The 13,091-nt window shown below is 30.9% G+C and overlaps 1 pseudogene; it reads left to right on the top strand.

The window, feature by feature from the left end:
- Positions 1 to 5,820: 5,820 nt before the first annotated feature.
- Positions 5,821 to 11,440, top strand: LOC112775200 (linoleate 9S-lipoxygenase 1-like; annotated as a pseudogene).
- The last annotated feature ends 1,651 nt before the right edge of the window (positions 11,441 to 13,091 follow it).

Below are 13,091 nucleotides of genomic sequence, written 5' to 3'. Positions count from 1 at the left end.
TGGTTGTCGACCTTTAATCGGCCTCGATGGTGCATTTCTGAAGACTCAGATTGGTGGACAGATATTATCAGCTGTCGCACAAGATGCAAATCACCACATTTATGTGGTTGCTTGGGCTATAGTCAACATTGAAAATAAGGAGAACTGGAAATGGTTTTTGGAGTTACTCCATGAAGACTTAGGAGACTATAAGGCTAACGGGTGGTGTTTCATTTCTGATATGCAGAAGGTTAGCCAGTTTATATTGGAAGCAAAATGTATATTAGTTCATTGTATAAACTATTTGATTCTATGTTTTTTTTTTGGTATGGATAATTGCAAGTTGCTGAAATCACTTGTAGTATGTTTGAATATTCAGGGTATTTGTTTAATTAAGTAGTTTGATTTGTTAGGTGGTTTGCTTAGTTAGGCTGATTGGTTATTGATTATTTAGGGTGATTGGTTACTGATTGGTTACTGATTATTTAAGCTGATTGGTTATTGATTACTTAGGGTGGTTGGTTATTGATTACTTAGGCTGATTGGGTATTGGTTATTGTTTGGTGTCTGCTATATCTTTCCATCAATTGCAGGGGTTGATTTCGGCTGTGGAAGAGGTCATGCCACAGGTCCACCATCGTTTCTGTGTATGGCACCTGTGGCGTAACTTTAACAAACAGTGGAAGGATCTTGAGCTGCGGAGACTCCTTTGGGATGCTGCAAGGTCAACCACCTTTCAAGATTTTATTGGCAACATGGAGAAGATCAAAAGAGTCAGTGAAGAAGCATGGACATACCTTAACAAGTGGCCTAGGCATTCATGGACGAAGTCTCAATTTAGCCACAGGCCAAAGCTAGATAATATATGCAACAACGCCTGTGAGGTATTCAATGCAAGGATCAAGGAGGCTAGGAGCAAGCCAATCATCACACTGCTTGAGGAGGTAAGGATGTTCGTTATGAGGTCCATTGCAAAGAACAAGATAAAGTTGAACAACCACATCGGAAAACTTCCTCCAGTTATTCAGAGCCGGTTAGAAAAGGTAAGGAAAGAGTCAAAGAACTGGGTACCTATATGGACTGGGGATGAAGCCTATGAGAAGTTTGAGGTCCATGGACAACCAACAAACATGGTTGTCGATCTAGGCAAAAGACTTTGCACCTGCCAATTCTGGATGTTAACAGGTAATTTTTGTTATATGTACATCTAATTCTGTTTTTTCTATTTATCTTGATTTGCATTATCATTAGATTCATTTTAGTGTAATTTTTACCTGAACTGTTAACTAACATGATCTGGACTTGTCTTGCGTTCTGTTTGGTGTGCTGTAGGCATTCCCTGTGTCCATGCTTGTGCTGCTCTTGCACAGGTGAACAAGAGACCAGAGGATTTCTGCCACCCCTTGGTCACAATGGAATCATACGCGAAGACCTACGAACATTATATCAATCCTCTTCCGGGTCAATCCATGTGGGAAAAATCAGCATATAGTAAGCCCCAGGCTCCTAACATCAAACGAAAACCAGGAAAGCTCACAACCAAAAGAAGAAAGGACGCTGATGAGGGTCCTAGTGTAAACAAGAAAGCTAAGCAGACTGTTACCCTAAAGAGACAGCTCAAGCCATTCACATGCACATATTGTGGTGTAAAGGGCCACACCAAGAGGGGATGCAAAAAGAAGAGAGCTGATGAGCTTGCTGCTGCTCTTGCGGCTGCAGCAGCAGCTGTGGCAGCTTCAAAGGCCAAAGCTACTGCTACTGGGACCACACCAGCACCTGAAGCAAGCAACAGTACCAATCCGGCAACACCGGCAGCTGACATTCCACCACCAGTGTCTGGACCGCAAGCTGAAGAGGTTGAATTATCCCAACCAAGCTATGGTGGAACACAAGATGAGGTATAAAAGGTCCCAAATGATTTGTTGTTTATAATCCTATGTTTAACTCCCATTTTCACAGTAACTCATATAACTTATTACACTTCAAGCAGGCACCACCACCACCAGCAACAAGGCCACCTAAGTTACCAACTAAACGGAAGACCACACCACAACCAGTAAGTACTTCTGTCGATCCCATGCTAGGAGCAAGTGCAGCCACATCTTCAAGGTTGGCAAGGTTCATGAAGATGGTTCCAACACCACAGTTCAAGGCACCAAGGAAGAAAAACCCTTGATTGGGATGTTGTAGCAGCTGCTTTAACAATATATATGGAATTTAGGCATTGGTTGATATTTTGGATTTTTTGTTTTTTCTCTAAGGGAATGGCTCTTATGTAGACTGTATGGTTTATTTTGATTTTCTGGTAGTAGATAATTTAACAGAGATTGTGCTTTTTGGTAGCTGTTTCAGTCTGTTTATCCTTATGTGGACAACTGCAACTATGTAACATTGACAATGTCTTGTTTATAATCTACAACTACTATTATCAATTTACATCTTATGTTCATTCAGTCTGGTTTCTATTTTTGTAAAATCTATCAACAAATAACACTCCAATAAGTTAAACAGTTCCCATACATTCATTAACAGATGCTTTCAAACACAGTTCTTACACTTTTCTCATCACAGGTAAAACAAGTTCTTACATTTTTAACATCACAACTAAAACAACAACTAAGATAGAAAAAAACAGCAATCCTAACATTTGTATCATATATTTCTGGGTCCTTAACTCAGCTTCCAAATTGCCAATCCTCAAAGCAAGACTGACGCTCACTTCTTCATTGTTGTATGCAGCAGTGTCTTCCAAATTTCCTTTATCATCTTCTCCAATGTCTGCCCATCGAAAGAAGCCACACCATTTTCTTCCACTACTCTGTGAACATGAAATTTAACTGTTACCATCAAATTAGTCAGCAACAAATCTTCATGAAACACTCACGTTGTAATTCGGGCATCCAAAGAAGGGCTTATTTGGGTGGGTTTCCGTTCCAGACCATCGGAGCACAGGACGTTTCCCACACCCACACCGCTCTGGTACTCGCGTGCCTCTACTCTGACTTGGCCTCCTTGTGCTTGATCGCAGAGAACTTCCCTCTCCTTCATCTGCACGTCCAACCATCCTCCAACCAGCAAAGCAATGGGTACGAGAATGAACAGGGAAGAAGAAGAAGAAGAAGAAGAAGAAGAAGAAGAAGAAGAATAAGAAGACGAAGAAGAAGAAGACGAAGAAGAGAAGAAGACGAAGACGTGCTGCGCCATTTCTGATTTAGGGTTTAAAAAAGGAATCAGGGACAAAATTGGTGCATCAAGTTTCATTTGCCACATCATCCAACCGTTGGACACTCCAGCGTGGCACTCATTCGCCACGTCAGTCCCGGCGGTAAGGAATCTGACCGGAAAATATGCGGGGGACCTCGCTGATGCATTTTTTTCAATCTGGAGGACTAAATTAGTGCAATCGGGAAGTTGGGGACTAAATCGGTGCATTTCGTGAATCTCAGGGACCACTTTGGTGTTTAACTCGAAATTTAACAGGCGATACATATGATGATAAAACTTCATTTTTATAAAAATAAAAATACTATTTATATACCAAAATCTGCTATTAAAATTAATCATCAATATATTTGTATTGTGTATAAATACATGTGTGATTTAATTTATTTTCAATGTCTATTTATATTCTAACATGTATTTTATACGGAAAAGTATAGGTAAACAATGAAAATATTAAACAATGTAAACAATAGATATATCGGATGTTCATTTTACTAGTGTACGGATAGTTATTTTAATATTAAAATTTAGAGGGTTAATTTGAAGGTGTAATATGTTTTTATTTGATTGGTAGTTGTTCATATTATTCAATAAAGTCATTGTCCCCCTAGCATTAAAAAATTTGGTAACCAAAATTTTTCAGCCATAATCAGCTAAAACTTTCCATATTTTACTTCATTTATATCACTTAATAACAGTTTTATTTTTTACTTCACTCTCTTATCATTCTACTTATCACCGTTCATTCTACTTATCACCGTTCTTATCAAATCTGCTAATTAATGACATTAATTAGAAAATCATATCTCTTTTTATTAGGCACTATTGTAATCAATACTTAATATTTCTTTTTATAATTTAATTTGTATATATAAAAATACAATAAAGATTAATAATAATTATATTTAAGAACGGTAATTATAATATCAATTACATTAAATAATTGCAATTAATTCTTTGTCCGTTATGGTATTTATCATCAATTATTGGAGATATGAAACATGAAACCTATCCTAATATATACTTTATGTTAATTCAATCATATTCATTCAAAAATCACAAGAATAACACCATTGCAAGCACAATAGTGTATAAGCCAAGAAATTTTACAAGAAATTGTTTTTATCATTGTAATTTGTATGACAATTGATTTCGACTTTAATACAGTACCTATGGCAGAAGGTGCTGAAAAATTTGTACAACAGACGGACCCACTCAATGATTAATATATTTTTACAATTAATATTATTCAATTTTAAACTATATTTTATTATGTAGTTCAAATTATTTTACATATATACTAATAAATCATGATTCAAAATATTTTAATATTTTATTTTTGAAGACATTATACATTTAAATCAACGTATAATTTTTTAAATCACTGTCTTTGATAATTTAAAAATTTATTTCATGTTTTTCAAAGTGAAAATGATTTATTTTAATTCACATATATTTCTAAATTTTACTATAATTAGATTTAAAAAAAAATATCAAATACGTAAATTAATTTATTCAATTGACAAATTTATTCATAACATCCACAAGTTCATACACATAACATCCATAATTAAATAAGATACACATAACATCCAAAATTTTATATTAATAACATCCATAATTTCATACTCATAACATTCATAATTTCATACATATAATATTTATAATTAACAAATTTTTACAATTAATATTACCAAATTTTAAACTGTGTCTTGTTATATATTTCAAATTATCTTACATGTACACCAAAGGGTCATAATTTTAATATTTTTTTACTATTCATATGTATACTTATTTATTGATTTTAATACGACGAGTTAATACTTATTTTTTAAAATTTATTTTTTAATTTTAATTTTTTTTATTTTATAATAGCCTATATGTAAAATATGAGTTGTATATCAGAAGTTGTTAAATTCTCTAATTTAACATCCATATTTTTATACGTATAATATTTATAATTATATATATATAATATCCATAATCAATAAATTGGTGTTAATTTATTATTATTTATTATTTTATTTTCCAGATCATGAACCAACAATTTTAGATATTTTTTATTTTTAATAAATAAAAATTGATCAAATTTAAAATATTTTATTTTTTATAAAATGTATCGAGGTGATTTGAGTTTTTTTTTAATTAAAAATATAAAAATTTGAAATTTTTATTTGGAAGAAAAAAATTATACAATTATAAATACATGTAATAATAATGAAGGAGAAATTTTTGCAATCTGATTCACATTAAATTTGGAATTAACTTTTTGTATAATTAAATAAGGAAAGATAATTAATAATAGAAAGAAATTAATTGCGTCAATTAAATTAGGAGAGTGATTCACACTCTCTTATCAACGCAAATACTATTAGTCATATACCTTTATTTATTATCTATAATATTTTGGTTACGTAACATTGATAGTTGAATTTAGTGTACACTTAACATAACTCTTATTAAATTAAACTCTTTCGTTTAAAGTTTAAGATATCACGTTTAGCATATGGATTTTTTTCAAAAAATAAACCATTGGAACTCTATAGGATGCTACAAGAACACTTTCGGTCGTTGATTTATACTTGTCACTTGGTCTATAAATAGCACAAAACATTCCTTTGCATCGTCACAAGCAACCAGCTTCTTCCAATATAAGAGTTTTGTCTAAATTGAAGAAAGAACAATTTGGAAAGATGTCATTTCTCTTCAACAAGGGTCAAAAGATCAAGGGGACTGTGGTCTTGGACTTCAACACCATATCGTCCATCCCCGACGCCGGCGTTTCTGAAGCCGTCGGCGGCTTCTTTGGCGCTGCCACTGACATTATTGGTAACACAGTCGATAATGTCACTTCCGTCTTCAGCCACGAGCCACCAAATTTCTCTTAAGTTGATCAGTGCTACCAAGACTGATGGTGTGTTAATGTCTTTCTCATCATTTCTTTGATGAAATAAATAATCTAAAAAAATAAATAATTCTTTTGAAAACATTATTTTTTGTTTTTTTGTTTTTCACGTTAGGAGCGCAAACAAACAAAGTTCAATATCATTGCAAATTCTTAGTTTATTATAATTTTTTGAGAACACTATAAATAAGTCTCTGATGTCAATAAACAGAAGCCACATAAGTTATTCAATCCTAGATTTAGGAGTTTTTTGATTGAATTTTTAATATTTTTTTTGAGTTATTTTTTTTATTAAAAAGATTTGGTAAAAGTAATTTTATGTTTAAATATTTCATATAAAATTTTTTTTATTTATTAATTATGTTCGAATATAATAATATAAAAATATTTATTTATTATATAAAAAATATTTTTTAAGAATTTTTTTTAAAAAAATGTGTAAATTATAGATTCTCAATATTTTTTATTTTTTAGTATTTTTATTTTTAGTGTTTTTTCTTTTTTTTTCTACATGTAAATAGTCTCTCTGTAGACATGATGCATGACAGAGTTCAATGATGTTATTTAATTCATGTAGTCGACTCCACCTAGTGGGACAATGCTTGTTATTGTTGTTGTTTGTAGTGTTTTTATTTTTACTATTAAAAATTTATCAAACACGATAAAAAATATTTTTTTTCATTAACAATTTAATGTGACCCAAACAAATACTTAAACTATTTCCAGAGGACTTTATATGTTTTATTTCCATTTACAAAAATAAAAATTTATTTATTATTTTCTCCGTTTTTTTTTTCAGAAAACGGAAATGGAAAAATTGGAAAGGAAACTTATGTAGAGAATAATCTTCGAACCTTGCCCACATTGGGAGCAAGGCAAGAAGCATACGATATTTATTTTGAATATGATGCTGAGTTTGGAATTCCAGCAGCATTTTATCTCAAAAACTACATGCAAACTGAGTTCTTCCTCGTTAGTGTGACTCATGAAGACATCCCAAACCATGGAAGCATTTACTTTGTTTGCAACTCATGGGTCTACAACTTCAAAAATTACAAAAAGGACCGCATCGATCTTCTTTGCTAATGAAGTAAGTAGCCTTTCTACAAGGGTTAAAACTGTTGTCTATCTTTATTTTTTTTTTTTAATAATGCTAAAGAACTAACATTATAACATCAATTTCAGTTAATATTATAATAGAAGATTGTCAAAAAAATATAGTATAAAGTCCATTATTTTTTTTTTGAGTTTTAATTTTGAATGTTTTTTCTAATTGAGTTTTGAATTTTTTTCTTATATTAAATATTGGCTACAATATTGGTTATACAATGTAAATTTCTAAGAATTTTTAAAAATTTGTAAACAACAAATCAGTTTTTCTTTACATTACTTTATAGATTTAACAAAATAACAAAATATTAAAAATCTTACATCCATTAAGGATATAATTTTGCGGTGTTTATTATTATTGAGACAATTGTTATCTCTCTGGCTCTCTAGAATTAGCTTTTAATAAACTCTTACCTTTGGAACTAACTATTAGCTAATAGGATTGAGTTGAGTTAATAGACTTATTCTTTCTTTCTTTCTTTTTTTTTCCGTCAGGAGTTAATAGACTTATTCAATTCTAATACTTCACCACAAATGAATGTTTTATATCGGGCTTTTTCATTTAACAAAAAAAAAAATCCGACTTGTGTAATCATTGATTCTTTATGTGAATTGTACATGTTTTAAAAATTTGGCCAGCAATCCATTTTGGTTAGCAACAAACCGTTAAATAAAACTCAGATTCACGACGGATTAGTCTTTGATCTATCAGGTTTGAGGTTACCGTAAAAAAAAAAAATTTGGTCGCCAACAAAATATAAGTAAATTAATCTAGTTAACTTAGAAACAAAATACAGTAATAATAAAAAATAAAAAATAAATGTCATATTAAAAAAAAACATAAATAATAATTTTTTATTTAAATAAAAAATCTTTATATGGCCCGTAGTATTCGTGGCATATCAATGGCAAAAAATAATTATCTATTTTAAACGATTTTTTTAGGTCACGCTGTTTGATTGAAGTTATTAAATCTATACCTGAAAATTCAGGTGTAATAAATTTAATATGAGGCTGATAGCTTAAAGTTATTTAATGACAATTTAGTCAAATCTATTAAATCATTTAACATTTGAATTCTCACCGTATGAAAAAAATAATAAAATTGAATATACTACATTTCAGGTTTATCTGCCAAGTGCAACTCCAAGTGCACTAGTAAAATACAGAAACGAAGAACTGGAAAATTTAAGAGGAGATGGAACAGGAGAACGCAAAGAAGCAGATAGAATCTATGATTATGATGTCTACAATGATTTGGCCTTGCTCGCCCCATTCTTGGAGGATCTTCCGAATATCCTTACCCTCGCAGGGGGTAGAACTGGAAGAACAAAGACAAAAAAAGGTTAGCAATGTTTATTTTTTATTATTATTATTATTATCTAAATTTCTTGAAAATACATATATAATATTTGATTTTTTCACGCTTTTAATTTTTTGAGGACATTTTATCTTTTTAATTTTTTTAAAATATTTTTATTCATAATTGAATTTTAAATTTAATTTTGATATATATTAACATTATAAAATATCATCACATCTGTATTTTTTAGATGATTATTAATATAATTAATATAAAAAATTATTTTTGATGACATAATTTACATGATTAAAAATACATATAAAATAATTTTAACATTAAAATTGAATAAATTTTTTTTATAATTTTCTATTTTATTAACGGCTTCTGTTTAAAAAATTGCTTTCGTGGTAAAATTAATAAAAAATAATATATATTACTAAGCTTGTTGGTTTTTAAAACAGATTTTGTCTCATTTTTACTTAACTTTCAGGTAATGTAACTTTTTCATTAAAAATGGTATTGACTCAGAACCAATTGAGAAAGAAACCTGGATGAGTAAAGTTTAACTACATTAATTTTCAAAGTCATTGGATTTAACTTGGATTTTATATTGAATTTTGAATATCACATGCTGCTGCTGTTTTTTTGGTTTTATGCACTGCAGATAGTACTGCTACATAAATAAATTATTTTGATAATTAAAATTTAATCAAGTTAATCGAATAATTTAATAATTTAAAGATGAATAATCATAAATTTTAGTTAAAAAAACATTAAAAAAATTAATTAAACTTAATTATAAAAATAATTTATTCATCTAATTTACTCTTTTAACCCTATTAATTCACATTATTCACACATTATTCAAAAATCTTGTTGATTACTTATACTTTTTCATTAATTAATTAATGACATATATTTCATAACAAATCCATATATAAATAGCTTCTTTTTCTTACTCAATTAAGAAAACAAAATATTGATACATGTAATGTAATGTAACAGGCGCTTGAAGGGAACAAATTATTCATATTAGATTACCATGATGCATTCATGCCATACTTGAGGAAGATAAACGGGCTTAAGACTTCAAAGGCTTATGCAACAAGGACAATCCTGTTCTTGAAAAATGATGGAACATTGACACCATTGGCCATTGAATTAAGTGTGCCACACCCTGGCGGGGACACATTTGGTGCTGTTAGCAGAGTTGTCTTGCCTGCTAAAGAAGGTGCTGAAGGTACTATTTGGCTTCTTGCCAAGGCTTATGTCGTCGTCAATGACTCATGTTATCATCAACTCATGAGCCACTGGTATAACTCTCTTTTTCTTTTTTCAAATTTCACTAATTTATATTCTTATTTGAGTAATCATTCCTAATTTCTTTTTCTTTTCATGTTACGAATTAAAGGTTGAATACTCATGCTGCAATGGAGCCATTTATCATTGCAACATACAGGCATCTTAGTGTGCTCCATCCAATTCACAAGCTTCTAGAACCTCACTACCGCGACACCATGAATATCAATGGACTTGCAAGATAGTCCTTGATTAATGCAGGTGGTATGATTGAGCAATCATTCTTTCCTGGAGCATTTTCTGTGGAGATGTCTTCTAAAGTTTACAAGAATTGGGTTTTCCCTGATCAAGCTTTGCCTGCTGGTAATCATAATCTTTATATACTTTGGAATTATGTTATTACACAGCTAGTGAAAGATAATATCTTCATGTGAAGATAATAACTAAGAACTACTAGATTGTTTGACGTATTTGACTAAACTGTTTAGCATAACACAATTTTTTATCTTGATTCAGGGGATTGGCAGTTGAGGATCCATCGGCCACCCATGGCGTTCACCTCGTGATCGAGGACTACCCTTATGCAGTGGATGGACTGGAGATATGGGATGCTATCAAGACATGGGTCCAAGACTATGTCTCCTTGTACTACGCTTCAGATAATGAAGTCACAAAAGACACTGAACTCCAAAAATGGTGGAAGGAAGCTGTAGAGAGGGGTCATGAAGACCTGAAAGACAAGCCATGGTGGCCAAAACTGCAAACTCTTGAAGACTTGGTTCAGTCATGCAGCATTATTATATGGATCGGTTCGGCCCTTCATGCAGCTGTTAATTTTGGACAATATCCTTATGGCGGCTTCATCCTGAACCGGCCAACAATTAGCAGAAGATTCTTACCGAAACTCGAAAGCGAGGAGTATCAAGAGTTGGTTACAAACCCTCAGAAAGCTTACTTGAGAACAATTACAGGGAAATTGGAGGCCCTGGTGGACCTTTCTGTGATTGAGAATTTGAGATATTGTCAAGGCATGCTTCTGATGAGGTGTATCTTGGGCAGAGAGACAATCCGAACTGGACATCGGATTCGAGGGCGATACAAGCCTTCAAGAAGTTTGGAAACAAGTTGGCGGATATGGAGGCGAAAATCGAGCAGAGGAACAAAGAGCCAAGCCTTAGAAACAGAATTGGACCAGTTCATATGCCATGCACTCTGCTCCTTCCTACCAGTGATGAAGGCCTTACTTTCAGAGGCATTCCAAACAGTATCTCTATCTAAAATCAGTGCCTGCGTGTTCCTTTGCAGCTTGTTACTTTTCTAATAATCCGAGATGCAAGTTTATTATGCATTTCTTCGTGGTATTGTCATGTGCATTTTGAGTAATCCTGTGTTGTATTTAGTGATTTCAGATAGCATTGTGCTTGGATGTGTGTCATCACTTTGCTCCCTTCTTAGCTATGACTATGGGGATTCATATTATTGCACCTTTCAGTAAAAGATATGCTTGTTTATAAGCCATAATTAGCGAGATAAAAAAAAAATTCTAAACTTATTTAGCAGTCAATGTACGCAAGTTAGACATAGTTGCTATGAATAAATGCTTAATTTGCTGCTAAGGCCTAGCTCAACTGGTTTAACTATATACTTTTTAATATGCTTCATAAGTGATACTTAAAATTGGGGAGTTGTCCAATCCATTTGACAAAAAAAAAATACTTAATTTAAACATTTTTATGAAATACCAATTAATAAGAGGAAGCTAATTACAGTTAGCCTATGAAAATGGTGTAAATATAAAAAAAAAACACTTTAATAGGGGCACCTCTCCCTCTCCTCTATATTTCTCTCCTTGTTGGTGTACACAAGTTTTTTTTTTTTTCCAAAAAATACATAAATTTTGTTATAGTAAATACATAAATATTTTAAATGTAAATACACTAAAAAACATAAAAAGTAAACACAAAAATTTGAAGAGAAATATAAAAAAAATATAGAAAACATTTTACGACCAATTAGAAAGACAATGAGAAGAAATAATAAATTATTTATGTAAATTTTAATATTTTTTACGCTGACAAAAATCTAGTTATAAAATTAAAAGCAGTGTAAGAATCTATTTAAAAAAAATATAAGGACCTAAGTATAAATTTAATAACACTATAGAGACGAATAATTGAACGTAATAATTATCCAAAAAAAATAGAAAATGTAATTGTTCAGATATAACTTTATTTGATATGAATCTTAGAAAGACAATAAAAAAAATTACTATTTTTTTCCATAAATATTTAGATTACTAACAAAATTATTTATTAAAAAACAAAATTAATATAGTACCACTAAAGATGATTTCATTTGATAAAAATACTTAAAAATTAAATTTTTAAAGAGAGTGATGGGACATGTATTATAAAATTTTTTGCAATAAAATAGGTAGCAACAATCATTCGGAGTTGGAGGAGCGTTGTTTCATATGATGTGATATTAGGTCGTGTCACTGTAACAATGTAATCCTCTAATCAATGACCTATAAAGTGTTGAATCTTCATATGATGGACCACATGTGGATGTTAGTTTTACAAAAGTAATCATAGATGTAGTCACAGATTTAAAATGTTGCATTTTTGCCTTTGCAAGTAGTTCAGTAATATATTTACATTGATTTAGGGAAATAATATTGTCACTGTTGTATACAGCTTTTATCCTTAAAAAGTAGTTTAAATTTTAAACAAAAAAGTTGAATTTAATTGCTTAACAATGTTTAGAATTTTTTCCTCACCACTACCTGTTATAAGCATATTATCCACATATATTAAAATATATGTGATTGATGATTTGATATTGCTGTGACCTTGGTGAATGGGAAAGGATCAAATTTGGCAGATTGAAAGCCATATTTTCTAACAGTAAGAGTAAAATACCATGCTCTAGGTACCTACTTCAACCCGTAAATAGCTTTATTTAATTTGCATATAAGATGAGGATTAGAGTAAAACCTGGTGGTTAGGCCATATAAATGGTTTCAGTAAGCAGACCATTAAAAAAAGCATTATAAAAATTATATTGCCAAATCTTTCAGCCTTTATAGAGAACTAAAGTTAACACTATCTGTATGGTTACTGATTTGATGACAAAAAAAAACACCTGATTATAATTAATACCAGCAGATTGAGTGTAGCATTTTGCTATAAGTCTGGTTTTATGCCTAACAATCTCACCTTTGAGTTTTTCTTGAGTACAAAAATTCATTCACTACAATAAAAACATTGAATA

This window comes from Arachis hypogaea, chromosome 19, assembly GCF_003086295.3.
Source record: "Arachis hypogaea cultivar Tifrunner chromosome 19, arahy.Tifrunner.gnm2.J5K5, whole genome shotgun sequence".
Taxonomy (NCBI): domain Eukaryota; kingdom Viridiplantae; phylum Streptophyta; class Magnoliopsida; order Fabales; family Fabaceae; genus Arachis; species Arachis hypogaea.
The sequence above is the reverse complement of the archived record's forward strand: the minus strand, read 5'-3'. Positions and strand labels throughout refer to the sequence as shown.